At 36.5% G+C, this 15,391-nt stretch overlaps 1 protein-coding gene across 1 annotated transcript in view; it reads right to left on the bottom strand.

Moving 5' to 3' along the window:
- RSBN1 (round spermatid basic protein 1) overlaps positions 1-15,391 on the bottom strand; it is a 45,287-nt gene that overhangs the window by 16,110 nt on the left and 13,786 nt on the right. The gene's annotated exons all lie outside the window — the stretch shown is intronic.

The following is a 15,391-nucleotide window of genomic DNA, read 5'->3' as shown; positions in this document are numbered from 1 at the left end:
CCACCAGGGCTGCCCTAGAAAAGCTTTTCTAATAATCACTATTCTAACCTTTCTGAGCCAAGCACCATAAAACAATTAAAGCAGATTAATTAAACTTCCATACCAGTTCTAGGAATAGCATGCTTTCAGGGATAATATGAGTCTGTGTGTCACATTTTGGTAATTCTCACAGTATTTCAAACTTTTTTATTATTATTGTATTTGTTATGATGATCAGTCCTCTTTGATGTTACTACCTGTAATTGTTTTGGGAAACCACGAACCATGCCCACATAAGACAGTGAACTTAAATCAATAAAAACTGCATGTGTACAGACTGCTCTTACTGACTGGCTGTCCCCCCATCTCTTTCCCTCCTCCTCAAGCTTAGGCCCTATTCCCTAAGACACAGCAAAACTGAAATTAGGCCACTTAATAACCCTACAATGGTCTGTTTAAGCGAAATAAAGAGTCACATGTCTCTTGTTTTAAATCAAAAGTCAGAAATGATTAAGCTTAGTGAGTAAGGCATGCCAAAAACTAGGTCTCTTGCACCAAACAGCCAAGTTGTGAATAAAGGAAAATTTCTTGGAGGTAACTGAAAGTTCCACCACTGTGAAACACACAAATGATAAGAAAGAGAGCTTTATCTCTGATATAAAGAAAGTTTTAGTGGTCTAGATAAATCAAAGCAGCCACTACATTCCTTTAAGCCAAAGCCCAATTCAGAGCAAGCCCCAACTCATCAATTCTCTGAAGGTTGAGAAAGGTGAGGAAGTTGCAGAAGAAAAGTTTGAAGCTAAGAGAGGTTGGTTCATGAGATTTAACGAAAGACTCCATATCCGTAACAGGGAAGCGCAAGGTGAAGCAGCAAGTGCTGATGCAGAAGCTGCAGCAAATTATACAGAAGATCTAACTAAGATAATTAATGAAGATGGCTACACTAAACAACAGATTTTCAATGTAGTAAAAAATAGCCTTATATTGAAAGAGGGTGCTATCTAGGACTTTCATAGCTAGAGGTCAGTGCCTGGCTTCAAAGCTTCAAGGGACAGGCTGACTCTCTTATCAGAGGATAATGCAGTTGGTGACTCTAACTTGAAACCAAAGCTCATTTACCATTCCAAAAATCCTAGGACCCTTAAGAACTACGCTAAACCTATTCTGCCTATGCTCTGTAAATGGAACAACAAAGCCTGGATGACAGCACAGCTGCTTACAAAACATGGTTTACTGAATATTTTAAGCCCACTGTTGAGACCTACTGCTCAGAAAAAAAAGATTCCTTTCAAAACATAACTGCTCACTGACCATGCACCTGGTTACCAGAGCGCTGATGGAAATGTATAATGAGATTAATATTGTTTTCATTCCTGCCAACACAACATCTACTCTGCAGCCCATGGATCAAGGAGTCATTTCAATTTTCAAGTCTTTATTTGTAAGGCTATATAGCTGCCCAGAAATAGTGATTCCTCTGATGGGTCTGGGCAAAGTAAATGGAAAACCTTCAGGAAAGGATTTACCATCCCCAATACCATTAAGAACATTCATGGTTCACAGGAAGAGGTCAAAATATCAATATTAACAGGAGTCTGGAAGAAGTTGAAACCAACACTCATGAATGATTTTGAGGGGTTTGAGACTTCAGTGGAGTCAGTAACTGCAGGTGTGGTGGAAACAGCAAGTGAACTTGACAGGATTAGAATTAGAGCCTGAAGATGGGAATAGATTTTGCTGCAATATCATGGTAACACTTTAACAGGTAAGGAGCTGTTTCTGACAGATGAGCAAAAAAAGAAAGTGGTTTCTTGAGATGGAATCTACTCCTGGCAAAGATGCTATGAAGATTGTTGAAATGACAACAAAGGATTCAGAATATCACATAAACATCGCTGATAAAACAGCAACAGGATTTGAGAGGACTAACTCCAATTGTGAAAGAAGTTATACATGGATAAAATGCTATCAAACAGCATCACATGCTACAGAGATATTGTTTGTGAAAGAGTCAATCAATGTGGCAAACTTCATTGCTGTCTTAAGAAACTGCCACAGCCACCCAACCTTCAGCAGCCACCACCTTGATCAGTCAGCAGCCATCAACACTGAGCAAGACCCTCCACCAGCAAAAAGACTGACCTGCCAAAAGCACAGATGATGGTAGTTATTAGCATTTTTTAGCAATAGAGTCATTTTAAAGAATTTGCACTGTTTCTTTAGACATATTGCTACTGCCCACTTAATAGACTGTAACAGTATAGTGCAAATATAACGTTTATATGCACTGGGAAACCAAAAAATTCATTGGACTTGCTTTATTGTGGTGGTCTGGAACCAAAACCACAATACCCCCAAGGTATGCCTATAGTTTCTGTACTAAAGGAGACAATACTCGGTACTGCACAAATGACATCTGGAGTATTAGTTCCCCGCTCTGGGCTTTAAAAAGTATGTAACTAGAACAATTAAGATGATTAGTGACTTGAAAATCATGTAAATTGGAAAAAGTGTGAAGAAATTATTTAACTTGAAAAGACTGAAGAAGAGTAGATTTATAGAACTTTAAATAGAAAACAGGAATTGTGAGAAAGTTGGTTATCATTCATTTAATGAAAGTTTACTATATATTACATGTCAGACACTGTCCTAACCACAGATATAGCAAACCAGACCCACTCTTGGCCCCTGGAAGCTAACAGTCTAGTAGGGAGACACAGACACTAATCTAAACGAAAATTTAATTATAAACTGTGATGAATCCTCAGAATGGAATAAGACACTGTAGAAGAGAACAAGGGATCCTGATCTAGAGAATACAGTGTTCCTCGAAGTAACCGAGTTAAAATCTGTAAAACAAGTTTAAAGAAAACAAAATCCCTTAAGAATCGCCCTTTCCAAGGTCTAAAAGAAAGCTAATGATGCTAAACAGACAAAGCAAAAGAAAGAAATAAGGATGAGGCTGGACAAATGAGCTGTAGCTGGATTATGGAGAGCCTTGAAGACTACATTAAAGATTTGTGAAATCACTAAAAGATCTAAAGTAGTAAAAGGAAAGCTATCGATTTGCCTTTGTCTTTTTAGAGCAGAGAGGGCTTGGTATTTGTTTCATTTTCTCAGAGGGGTGCTGAAAGAGACTTAGGCTTCTGTAATATTCCAAATAAGAAACGATAAACTAGTAACGGTGGAGATGATTAGAAAAAGATAAATATATATATATATATTTGAAAAATATCCAAGAGATAAAATTGTCAGGATTTGGAGACAGACTGGATATGATAGAGCAGAGAAAAAAGTACCCAAAGATGTCTCCCAGGTTCTGACCTTTGCAATGAGATGTAGAAACCACTCTTTCTACTGGGGGACCACCAGGTTTGGGTGGGAAGGTGTTATCTTAAGTTCTGAACATGATGAGCTCAAGTGTGTGGTGGGCTGAATAATGGCCCCCAAAGATATCCAGGTCCTAATTCCTGAAATCTGAGAACATCACCTTATATGGCAAAAGAACGTTACAACTGTGAATAAATTGGGAATCTTGAAATGGGGAGAGTAGCCTACTCTATCCAGGTGAGCCCTATTTATAATCACGTGCATCCTTATAAGGAGGCAGCACAGGGAGATTTGCAGGGAAGAGGTGGTGATGAAATAATGGAAGCAGAGGGTAGAGTGAATTACTTTGCAGATGGAGGAAGGGGGCCACAAACTAGGAAAAATACATGGCTACTAGAAGCTAAAACAGGTAAAAAATCAACAAAGCTCCTTCAGAGCCTTCAGAACTGTAAGAAACTATAAGTTTGTACTGTTTTAAGGCACTATCTTTATGGTAATTTGTTACAGGAGCAATAGGGACTAACACCAAGTATCTATAAAACACCCCAAGTGGGTATGTCAAGAGAACAGCTGGGTCTAAAATCATGTGGTTTAGACTGGGGATATAAATCCTAGTCATTGGCTACAGAACATATATAGTTCAAAGAGCTGGGGTTGGTAGTGAGAGGAGAAAATAAGATTGAGAGAATTCTTTAAATGGAAAGACTGAGCAACCCTCAATAGGGCCGTATAAACTTTCATTCCTGCCCAGCACTCTAAGAAGGTATGTATTGCCCCACAGCCTCACTAATGTTATCAGACTTTTGGATTTTTATTAATTGGTAAGTAAAAACTACCTTCTTAGTAGTTCTAATATCACTTTCTTAGGAATGAAGCTTTGTATCTTTTCACGTAAGAGAAAGTGCTCTTTGTATTTCTTTTTCTGTGAACAACACATTCACAATGCTTGTTTATATTTAAATTGGGCTACTAGTATTTCTTTCTCTTTTCTACTTCTAGAACCCTTAATGATTTAGGAAAGTTAATCCTCTGTCAGCGATATGAATTGTTTATAATTTTTCACAACTTGTCCTTTGACTATTGACAGTGATTTTTGTTTTGTTTTGGTGGTAGTCAGAAAGACCTTTTGAACTACAAAGTTATGAAAGAATTCTTCCATTAATCCATCTTCTACATTTAAATCTTTAATGTCATTCAGAATGTATCTTGGTATCTAGGGATATGAATACTAATATGAATTCTAGATAAATACCTGATGTCCCAACACTGTCATCTCTCTACCATCAATGATTTGAGATACTATAAATTTTATGTATCAAATGCCTGTATGTATTTGGGCCTATTTCTAGACTTTTCTGTTTCACTGAATAATGTTCATAAACTAATATACACTTAATCATTAAATCTTTAGAATGTATTGATATCTGATAGAGTACTCCTCTACCACTGCTTTCCTTTTTTTTTTATCATTTTGAGGTTGGTTCTTCTTAATCCAAAAATATATCTTTCCATCTAAGTCTTCTTTTGTGTGATGTCTTAATGCAAAGAATCTGGTAAAGGTGAAAACATAAGTAGGGCTGCTATTTAAACATGGCAGAACAAAAGATTTAGGTCTATTCCTTATCAAAATCCACTCGAGAGTAAAACAGAAAGGTTATAAATCCCAGAAGCTCAAAGAGAACAGAAGTAAAAAAAAAATGACAGATACAAGCTAGCAAACCATTTTTCACAAGGGAAAAAATGTATACGGAAATTAGCAGATTGGGAACTCTGAATACTGAATTCCTATACAGAAGATAATAAGTCAGTTTGTGCTACAGAATCAGAGAAAGGCTAAGTAGAAGGTGGGAAACAAAGCATAGAACTGAAAACTGGGGAGATGGGTTTATAATTTGTATAAGAATTAGTTAGACCCCTCTGCTCATGTTCTCCACCACCTATCCTATCCCACACTCTTGCCCTACCTTGTGGAGAAAATGAACCAAAGAGACTATGGAAACAAAGATACCAGGCACAAATAGGAAAAAGGGCCATTATACTGACAACAAACAATTAAGTAAAATTCCCTATATTCAACAATGATCTCTCTACCTACTTCCATAGTTCAGCTCCAAGAATTCTAGCAGAGAAATAACCTACTCTACTCCCCTGGCAAAAAAATATGGTAGTCTTAGCTGTAGAAATTAAAAGCCACAGAGAAAAGAACTCTAAATGTTGATACCTGGAGCTTTTCTTACAACAATATGGCCAGATTCCCTACCCAGTCACCAAATGGGCAATCCCAGTCATATGTCCACAGTTTCTAATCAGTTTTGTACTAACACATGTTTCAATACAAACAGATCACCAGACATTTGAAGAAAACATATAAGATTAAAACAAAAAAGAACTTGATGAAACAAACTACAAGAAAATTTCAAAACCAGTATTAATACCATCAAAGAGATGAAAGATGATAATGCATCCATGAAACAGTAAGTTATTTAAATTAAAAAAAAAAAACCCCAAGGTATTAAATTCAAAACATTACAGCTAAAATAAATCAACAGGAGGAAAAGATGATAGTTAAATCTTTCCAGAAAGTAGAACAAAAAGACAAAGAAAACTAAAAGGAGTGATAGGAAAAATTCATAGGTTCAGTCAGGAGGCCTAATATCTAACTAATAAGTCTCAGAAAAAGAGAACGGTGAACAGTGAGGTAAGGAAATTAACAAAGAAAACAAGAAAACTTACCCAAACAAGAGGATATGCATTTTCAGAATGAGAAATATTCATCAGAGTGAATATAAAAGGACTCATACCAATGAAATCTGAGAAAATCATGTGGGTTGGAGGTGGTCTTCAGTTGTACTGATAATATTTCTTAGGCCAAGCAGTTAGAACATAGCTGTTTATTCTTTATACCTCTATGTATGTCTGAAATGTTTCACAGTAAATTAAAAAAAAAAAAACCCAATTAAAAAAAAAAAAACTCAAGGAACATTATCCTCAGTATTCTGAAATTCTGCAGGACAGAGATTTTAAAATAAGTTTCCAGAGAGAGAGAGAGAGAGAGAGAGAGAGAGAGAGAGAGAGAAAAAACACCTAAAAACATCAGGAATCACCATGATACTGTATTTCTCAATAGCAACACTAGAAGCTTAATACACTGGAGTAATGCACTTTTATAGATATCAAGAAAATGATCTCCAACCTAGAATGCCACATCTATCTGAACTACCAAAAAATGTAATGGTAGGATAAAGACTTTAGACATGTGAAGTATCATTTGAGTCACTGAATTCAGTCAACAGAAGAGTCATGGAATCCCATGATGCAAGTAAAAGGCAAATAGAAATCCAAGGATGTACATGGGATATATACAGGACATACACACATACATACATACATACATACACACACACATACATAAAAAAACTTTTTTTTGAGAGAGACAGAGATAGTGACAGATATAGCAAGAGAGCACAAGCAGGGAGGAGAGGAAGAAACTGGCTCCCCACTGAGGGAGCCCCATGTGGGGCTTGATCCCAGGACTTTGGGATCATGTCCGGAGCGGAAGGCAGACGCTTAACTGACTGAGCCACTGAGTCGCCCCTCTACACTGTGATATTACCAAACTGTAAACAACCCAAATGTACAACAGGAGAATAGTGATATAATCACACAGCAAAATACCAAATATAGCTGTTAAAATGAATGAACTAATTATATGTATCAACATAATCCTTTGAAGCAATGTTGAACCAAAGCAATTTGTAGAATGATACATGCAAAATACTATTTATAAAATGTTAAATCACACAAAAGTTTTATGTAGTTTATATGTTCACACATGCACAGCAAAATATTAGAAGATGCATAGAAATAATGAACCACAAATTCAGAAGAAAGATTTATTTCTGGGGAGAAAGAAAAAGCTTAGTGTTTTATTATAAATGAAGAAACATAAAGAATTCATTTAATTTGCATTTTATGTGAAAATGGAGAGGGAAAGATTAAAAGGGTGCGAGCGGGTAAAGATCCTAAGCAAGTGGGTACAGTTTTTGTTTCAAATGATGAAAAAGTTCTAGAAATGGATAATGGTTATGGCTATATAACATTGTGAAAGCACTTAATGCCAACAAATTATATACCTAAAAATAGTTAAACAGTAATTTTGTTATGTATATTTTGTTAACAATCTTCAAGTGAGGAATGGAAATCTAGAACAGAGGTAAAAGATTCGCTTTTGAGGAAGAGGTGGGATTTTTTTTCTATTTTAACTGGAGGGAAGGCAGAAAAGATGTACGCAGATAAAAAGTGTGAATAGTCTTCATGAAGAACAAACAAGCAAGTTGACCAAAGAAAAGCCGCAAGCTTCCCAGACAATGTTGAGTACCCACTGGCAGCCTTATGAAACCTTAGGAGGAGATAAGCTCCTGAATAATTACCAACCCAAAAGTGGTTTTCTAAAACGTTTGCACTTTGTAGAGGTTAGACAAGATTATTTCTAAGAGCCCACAGTTTATGATTTCTATGAAATTCTAAAAGGATGATCTACAGGTCAGATGAAGGAAAACACAGTAATGCTAGATGGAATATATGTCCAAAGTTTCTTAAATTTGCCTGATCACAGGATTTGAATCACTTGACATATTTATCGCAGGCCTCACTCCAGACCTAATCAGAATTTCCAAGAGAAGAACCTGAGATTCTAAATATGTGTTTGGAATCAGCAACCCCAGATTATTCTTAGGATCTGGCAAGTTTGAAAAACTCTGGTCTGGAAATGGCATTTGAAAGCAAAGAACAAGTTGAGTAGAGGAGTATTAGGAGAACTGGAGGAAGGTAAATAGAGACTAGAGAACAGAAAAAAGTAAGGCTGCCATGGAAGCAAGAGACAGAATGCCAGAAAAAACTCAACCATTAGTAGAATCAGAAGGCAAAGGGGGAGAGGAGAAGGATTGTGGGATCAAGGGAGAAAATGCCTATAAGAAAATAGTAGTTAGCTCTGCATGCATTTAAAAAAAAATCTTAAATCTATAAAAGTTCAAGCAATTATATTTAAAAATATATATTGCTGTCAATATGATATGTTATATCATCCTTTAGATTAGAAACTTAACTTTATGGGGCTCCTGGGTAGCTCAGTCAGTTAAGCATCTAATCTAACTCTTGCTTTCAGCTCAGGGCATGATCTCTGGGTCCTGGCACTGAGCCAGGCAGGGCTCCACACTCACCAGGGAGTCGGCTTGGGATTCTCTCCTCCCCCCACTCCCGCCCCTCCCCCACTAACATGCATACATTGTCTCTTTCTCTCAAATAAAAAAAATCTTTAAAAAAAGAAACTCAACTTCAGTTATCCTGTATCAATTGCTCAGAGTGAAAGAAGCTTAACTGTGCTCCAAATACATACACTTTTTATTTTATTTATTTATTTATGAGAGAGAGAGAGAGAGAGAGAGAGGCAGAGACACAGAGACACAGGCAGAGGGAGAAGCAGGCTCCATGCACCGGGAGCCCGATGTGGGATTCGATCCCGGGTCTCCAGGATCGTGCCCTGGGCCAAAGGCAGGCGCTAAACTGCTGCGCCACCCAGGGATCCCACATACACTTTTTAGTAAGGACAGTCATAAGTCAGTTAAAACTTAGAAGAGACCAATTTTATTCATAACTGCCAAAACTTGGAAGCAACCAAGATGTCCTTCAGTAGGTGAATAAACTTGATAAACTGTAGTTTATCCAGACATTATTCCAAAAAAAAAAAAAAAAAAGAAGCTATCAATCCATGAAAAAGACATGGATGAATCTTAGTGCATATTATTAAGTGAAAGCAGCCAATATGAAAAGGCTACATAATATTTGATTCCAACTATATTACATTCTGGAAAAGGCAAAACTATGAAGAGAGTAAAAAGACTGGTGTTTGCCAGGGGTTGGGAGAGGAAGGAAAAGGATGACGAGGAAGAGCACAGATTTTTAAGATGTGAAAATACTCTGTGTACTTATACATATCATTATGCATTAGTCCAATCCCACAGAAGTACACCACCAAGAGTGAACTATAATGTAAACTACAGATTTTGGGTGATTATAATGAATCAACATAGGTTTATCACTTGTAATAAATGAACCACTGGGGGAGGGAGGGATGTTGATAATGGGGGAAGGCTGTGCACAGATGGGGGCAGAGAGTATTCAGGAAATCTTTGTACATTCCCTCCATTTTGCCATGAACCCAAAACTACCTAAAAAAGAAATTCTTAAACACATATCCAAAACTAGAAGAACATCAAGCTAGAAATATACTATATGGACATCCTTCCCCCAACTAAGGGCAGGGGTAATTATTTTACAGAACTCATGTTTTAGGAAGACGCCTATTCAATCTGAATGTTTAAAAATCAGAAAGGAAGGGAATCCCTGGGTGGCTCAGCGGTTTAGTGCCTGCCTTCAGTCCAGGGTGTGATCCTGGAGTCCCGGGATCAAGTCCTACATCGGGCTCCCTGCATGGAGCCTGCTTCTCCCTCTCTGCCTGTGTCTCTGCCTCTCTCTCAGTCTGTGTCTCTCATGAATAAATAAATAAAATATTAAAAAAAAAATCAGAAAGGAAAAAGCTAGCCAGCAATCTTCCTAACCTTGTGATCTGTGAATAGAAAAGCATTCCTACTTTAAAACATATAGTGAAAAAGTAGTGCAAGTCAAAATGAATTTATTATAAGCTGTACTTAGAGAAAAAAGAACCAAACCTACCATTCCTATGCTGGTTTATTTTATAAAGCCAACTACTTAAAATATTTATTTCTCCTTTTATATAACACACTGATGTGTAGTTCGTAAGGAGTTTCTCAGTTATTTAGCAAGTACAAAGCACTCTACTGGTTCAACTCTTAGTACTACCAATTCACCATAAAATGTTAATTATATTGATCAACGATGAGGAGCACCTAATAAGCCCATTTTAATTTTAGGCCTTGACAGAACACAAAATGAAAAAATAACATTTGCTGATTTTCTCTGGAATAGTAGACATTACCATTTATAGTAATAAAAATAATATGTACAAGAACTTCTCCCACCAATCACCTAAATAAAGTTAAAGATCTATGATCCTCAGTAAAAGACCTCAACATTTTCTTTTAAGGAGAATTTTTTTTATAATAAATTTATTTTTTATTGGTGTTCAATTTGCCAACATACAGAATAACACCCAGTGCTCATCCCGTCAAGTGCCCCCCTAGTGCCCATCACCCATTCACCCTGACCCCCCGCCCTCCTCCCCCTTCCACCACCCCTAGTTCATTTCCCAGAGTTAGGAGTCTTTATGTTCTGTCAAGGAGAATTTAAAATATGCACATTTGCCAGATAAAGAAAACAAAATCTTACTATGGTAGATAGGCTTTTTTAATCAATTGCCTCTCTTCCCAGCACACACATATGCATATCCTTCTTCTCCATATACACCCTTCAGTTATCTAGGTGCTCTAAGGTGAAAATAATCTCAGATGGCAATATTTAAAACAACTCTTCATTTAATTTTACTATATTTTTAGTGTTTTAGTGGTTTTTTGTTGTTGCTTTGACTTGCAATTCCTGTACAGAATCTACAGTCTATAGCTTTGTTGGCTCATGACCAGCAGTATCAGCATCATCTGGAAACTCATAAAAAATGCAGCCTTTACAGCCCCAACCCAGACATATAAAATAAAAATCTGCATTATATAGACACATTAAAACCTGGTAACCCTCACCTGTAGAATTTAATTCCACCCAGAGAAAGAAGAAAAAATAATTCCTCTTTGAAGATCTGCCACTATTTAACCATGGGGAAGTCACAACCAAAGTGTGAGCTTCCTCATCTATAAAATGAAGGCTTGGAAATGGCCCCCACCTACTCTAAATTCCTGTTAGTCCGTAAGATGACTAGAAAACTATTTTAATTTTCAATCAGTTTATCATCTACAATAGGATTTTTATAAGAAGGGGAGTCAAGGATTATATGCTGATTATAGAACTATCACACTTCAAAGTTTAAAACCATTAAAAAGTTCTTAAAAAGCAAGTAACTACAAGATATAGCACTTAAGCAAAAAAGTCATAAATTATATTTATGCCTAAAATGTGTACACGTCTATTAGGGAGAAATATATTTCAAAGTGGACACTAATATTTCTCCATTAACAAAACATTCCACACTTAAAAAGTTTTTGGTCAAAATTGTTATTTAGCCAATGACTATTTAAAACTTAATTAGAGGGATCCCTGGGTGGCTCAGCGGTTTGGCGCCTGCCTTTGGCCCAGGGCACGATCCTGGAGTCCGGGGATCGAGTCCCGCGTCAGGCTCCCGGCATGGAGCCTGCTTCTCCCTCCTCCTGTATCTCTGCCTCTCTTTCTATGTCTATCACAAATAAATAAATAAATAAATCTTTAAAAAAATAAAAATAAAAAATAAAACTTAATTCGAAATAAATAAATTAATTAATTAATTAAAAAAACTTAATTAGACCTATGGGAATCCTGGGTGGCTCAGCAGTTTAGCACCTGCCTTCGGCCCAGGGTGTGATCCTGGAGACCCGGGATCGAGTCCCATGTCGGGCTCCCTGCATGGAGCCTGCTTCTCCCTCTGTGCCTCTGCCTCTCTCTGTCTCTCTCTCTCTCTTTCTCTGTGTGTGTGTGTCTCTCTCATGAATAAATAAATAAAATCTTAAAAAAAAATTAGATCTGAAAAGTAATCAAATCTGAGGATTAGATTAGCTTGGTGCTTCAACTGAGATTTATCATAAACTTAAATTTCCTTTGGTATTAAAATATGAGTTTCATAGAATATGAAAACAACAACAAAAACAACTTTATGTGGATCCTAGCTTTGCCACTACAATAATTTAAAAATATAAAAATTACGGAAGCTACAACTATTCTTGCACAAAACAAACCTACATTTTACTTCCTTTGACTAGTGCAGATATGTTCTAAAGTTGTGCTTCCCAAACCTTAATGTGTATATGAATCACCTGCGAATCTTGTTAAGATGTAGATTCTGATTCAGAAGATGTGGATAAGGGTCTGAATGCCAAGTTTATAAACACAGAGAAGTAGTAAGCTTCTTAAAAAAACAAAAAACCATAATTTAGCAATATTTGACAATATTTAGCCATGGTTTGCAAAGCACTGGTCTGGATAACCACTGGTTTCCAATGAAATTCTTAATCGAGCAACTTAACATTTTCCAATCCTTATCTTACTTGATCTCTCCTATGAATGTGATACTTAACACTCCATCATTCTTAAAACCTAGAAAACTTATATCCTAATCTTCCTTCTACTTCCCTTTCTTTTTCTTTTTTTTTTTTTATTTCCCTTTCTTTTTCATCTTTTTCCCACGTTCCTCATGCTTACATGTGAGTACATGTCAGGATTCCATTCATTTCTTTTCCCCTCTAATGCTGTGCCTGGATCACCTATATGCTAATAGATCCAACTGCTGCATTTCCAGCCTACAATTGTCTCCTAGTCTTAGATTCATATATTCAACTACCTAATAGACATTTCTAACCCTTAGTATTCACAGGTACTTCCAACACAAAGTATCCCAAACTGAGCTCTTCATCAACACCTTTCACCCCTAGAAACCAGCTTTTTCAACCTTGTATAAACTTTGTGACCAGAACCACCATCCGCCTATTTAACCAAATCCTATTATTTTAAGACTCTATCCTTCTCCCTCACCGACTGCAATTAATCCCATCTTTTAATTATTTCTCTTTCATTCCGTCCTAAGTGTCAATATCAATTTTGACATGGATCATTTCTGATCTAGTAACCACAGTAATCTAACCAGTCTTCTTGCTTCCAATCTCATTTTCCTCCTCTATCCCAAGCTTCAAACGCTTAAGTAATCTTGGCAAACATAACTTGATAGCACTCCCCTATTAAAATTCACCAATGATTTCCCCATTACCTTTAGGAAAAAGTACTAACTTTTTTTTGGCACATCATATAAAAGCTCTTCACAATCCTGATTTTTGTCTCTTGTCTCAACTCCCACAACGCCTCAATAGTTAACATGTACTCTTGCTATGTCAAGCTAGCTGCAGCTCCCTGAAAGCACCACATTCTCTAATGCCTGTGTGTCTGTACAGGCAGTTTTTCTCTTTGCTTAAAATGCCCTTATTAAGCTAAGTACTAATCTTTTAAGACTCTACTTAAGCATCACATGCTTTAAACCGCCTTTTCTAATCACCTCAAGTCTGTTAGGTAACACCACAAACTGTGCTCCCTCTAATACAACGTTTTCCCCTATGCAATATTTCTAATACTTAGCAAACTGTATTATAATTGCTGGTTTGTTCATGTCCTCCACCAGACTGAGCTCATCAGTCCGTTTAAGAACAGAATGTCCAGTACATGGTATGTTCTCCATATATGTTTGCTGAGGGGCACTGGGTGGCACAGTTGCTTAAATGTTGGATTTTGGTTCTGGATCAGGCCCTGCATGGGGCTCCTTAGAGTCTACCTGAGACTCTCTCTCCATCTGCCTCTATCCCTCCTTGCTGCATGCTCTCTCAAATAAATAAAACTTTAAAAAATAACTAAAAAATAAGTGTTTGCTAAATTATCTTAAAATAATCATGAATAATTATGACTACATATTTAAACTATAAATAATTTCCAATAACTGTCTAAGGTAACAAGTTTCTTCAGTTTATTTATAGACATTTAAACAGAACTTCAAAAGACTTCATTAGACAAAAAAAGGTATTTGTTAAAAATTAATAGCCTTCTGAATACTGTGTTAAACTAAGATATTTTAATTTCACTAACGATAGTGTTAGACAAATAAAAGCACTGATCTCTTTTCCAATGGCTGAAGTAAAGAAGTATGGTAAAACGACAGGCATATTGTTCAGGTGGCCTAAGTTAGCACCCTGACTTCCACTTACTAGCTACATGAACTTGGATAATAATGAACATCTCCAGGCTTCGGTTTCTTCAAAGAAAAACAGAGATAAAATTGCTTACCTACACCATAGGTTGTTTCAAATATTGTTAGGAATGTGAAAATACTTCTTAAGCAATGAACTACTAAATCAATGTCAACTATTGTGTTAGCTTCTACACTGACATCCGCCAAGTATTTGACAGGTGCAAATTTAAAGTTTCATGGACCACCTCAACCTCCATACCCACTCCATATTTCTCCTCCAATGACTGAAAATCCATAAATAAAATGAAGTTCCAGGATTACCACAGCACAAGACTTAGTAGTCCTCAATATTCTTATCTGGTTGAAGTACTTAGTGATATCTAATTTAATAACAATCTGCTATGTTCTTAAGAAGAGGTTATTCTATAAATCTCAAAGTAAATCTCAAGGTAAGTTGTTGGTACAGTCATTTAAATTTCAGCTCCATTTTAAAAAATTGGAGGACAAAAATCAGCAGGGAATATTTAGAAATACTTTCTTTTATTAACTATTTAGATTGCGTACTATTGACAAATAAGCTTGAGCCACTATAGACTAACATGAAAGTTAAAAATCACCCCTACAAAACCAAGACTTTTTTTCACCCATTATTTCTGACTTATTTCTCAGATATGCTTGTTGGTCTATAAATCAGAAGAGAAAATTTGCTGCATCTTCTAAATTAAAAAAGTGATGAAGCATGTTAATTCTGCTCTCAGCAATATCTTTCTTTGTTAAATAGGGACTTACAGGGATTATGGCCTATATCAGGAAAACTGTTTTCAGTCCCTTCTCTGCAATATTTATAAAAATAGGATTCTTAACCTTAAAAGGGCAAAACTCCTTTAAAAAAAAAAAAAAAGGTAAAAGAAAAAAGAAAATCTACTACAAAAGTCAGCACTTCGGTACCTGATTGTGGTAACAAGGCCAAAATCCAAGACGAAGCCCTTTATTGCACATCGTGTTCCAACGTCTTGGGCAGCCCCATCTTGCGACCTCTCCAGATTGGCTGCTCCTGCTCTCTCTACTGCAGAGAGAACTTCAATTAGAGAAATTCTGAAGCTTATAAATCTAAACTGGATACTCCCCTCACTGGAGGCAAGGATGGTAAGAATCATTAAAAAGATTCAAGTTAGAGGA

The sequence above is a fragment of the Vulpes vulpes genome, chromosome 8 (genome assembly GCF_048418805.1).
Source record: "Vulpes vulpes isolate BD-2025 chromosome 8, VulVul3, whole genome shotgun sequence".
Lineage (NCBI taxonomy): Eukaryota > Metazoa > Chordata > Mammalia > Carnivora > Canidae > Vulpes > Vulpes vulpes.
This window is presented reverse-complemented; position numbering and strand designations above follow the sequence as displayed.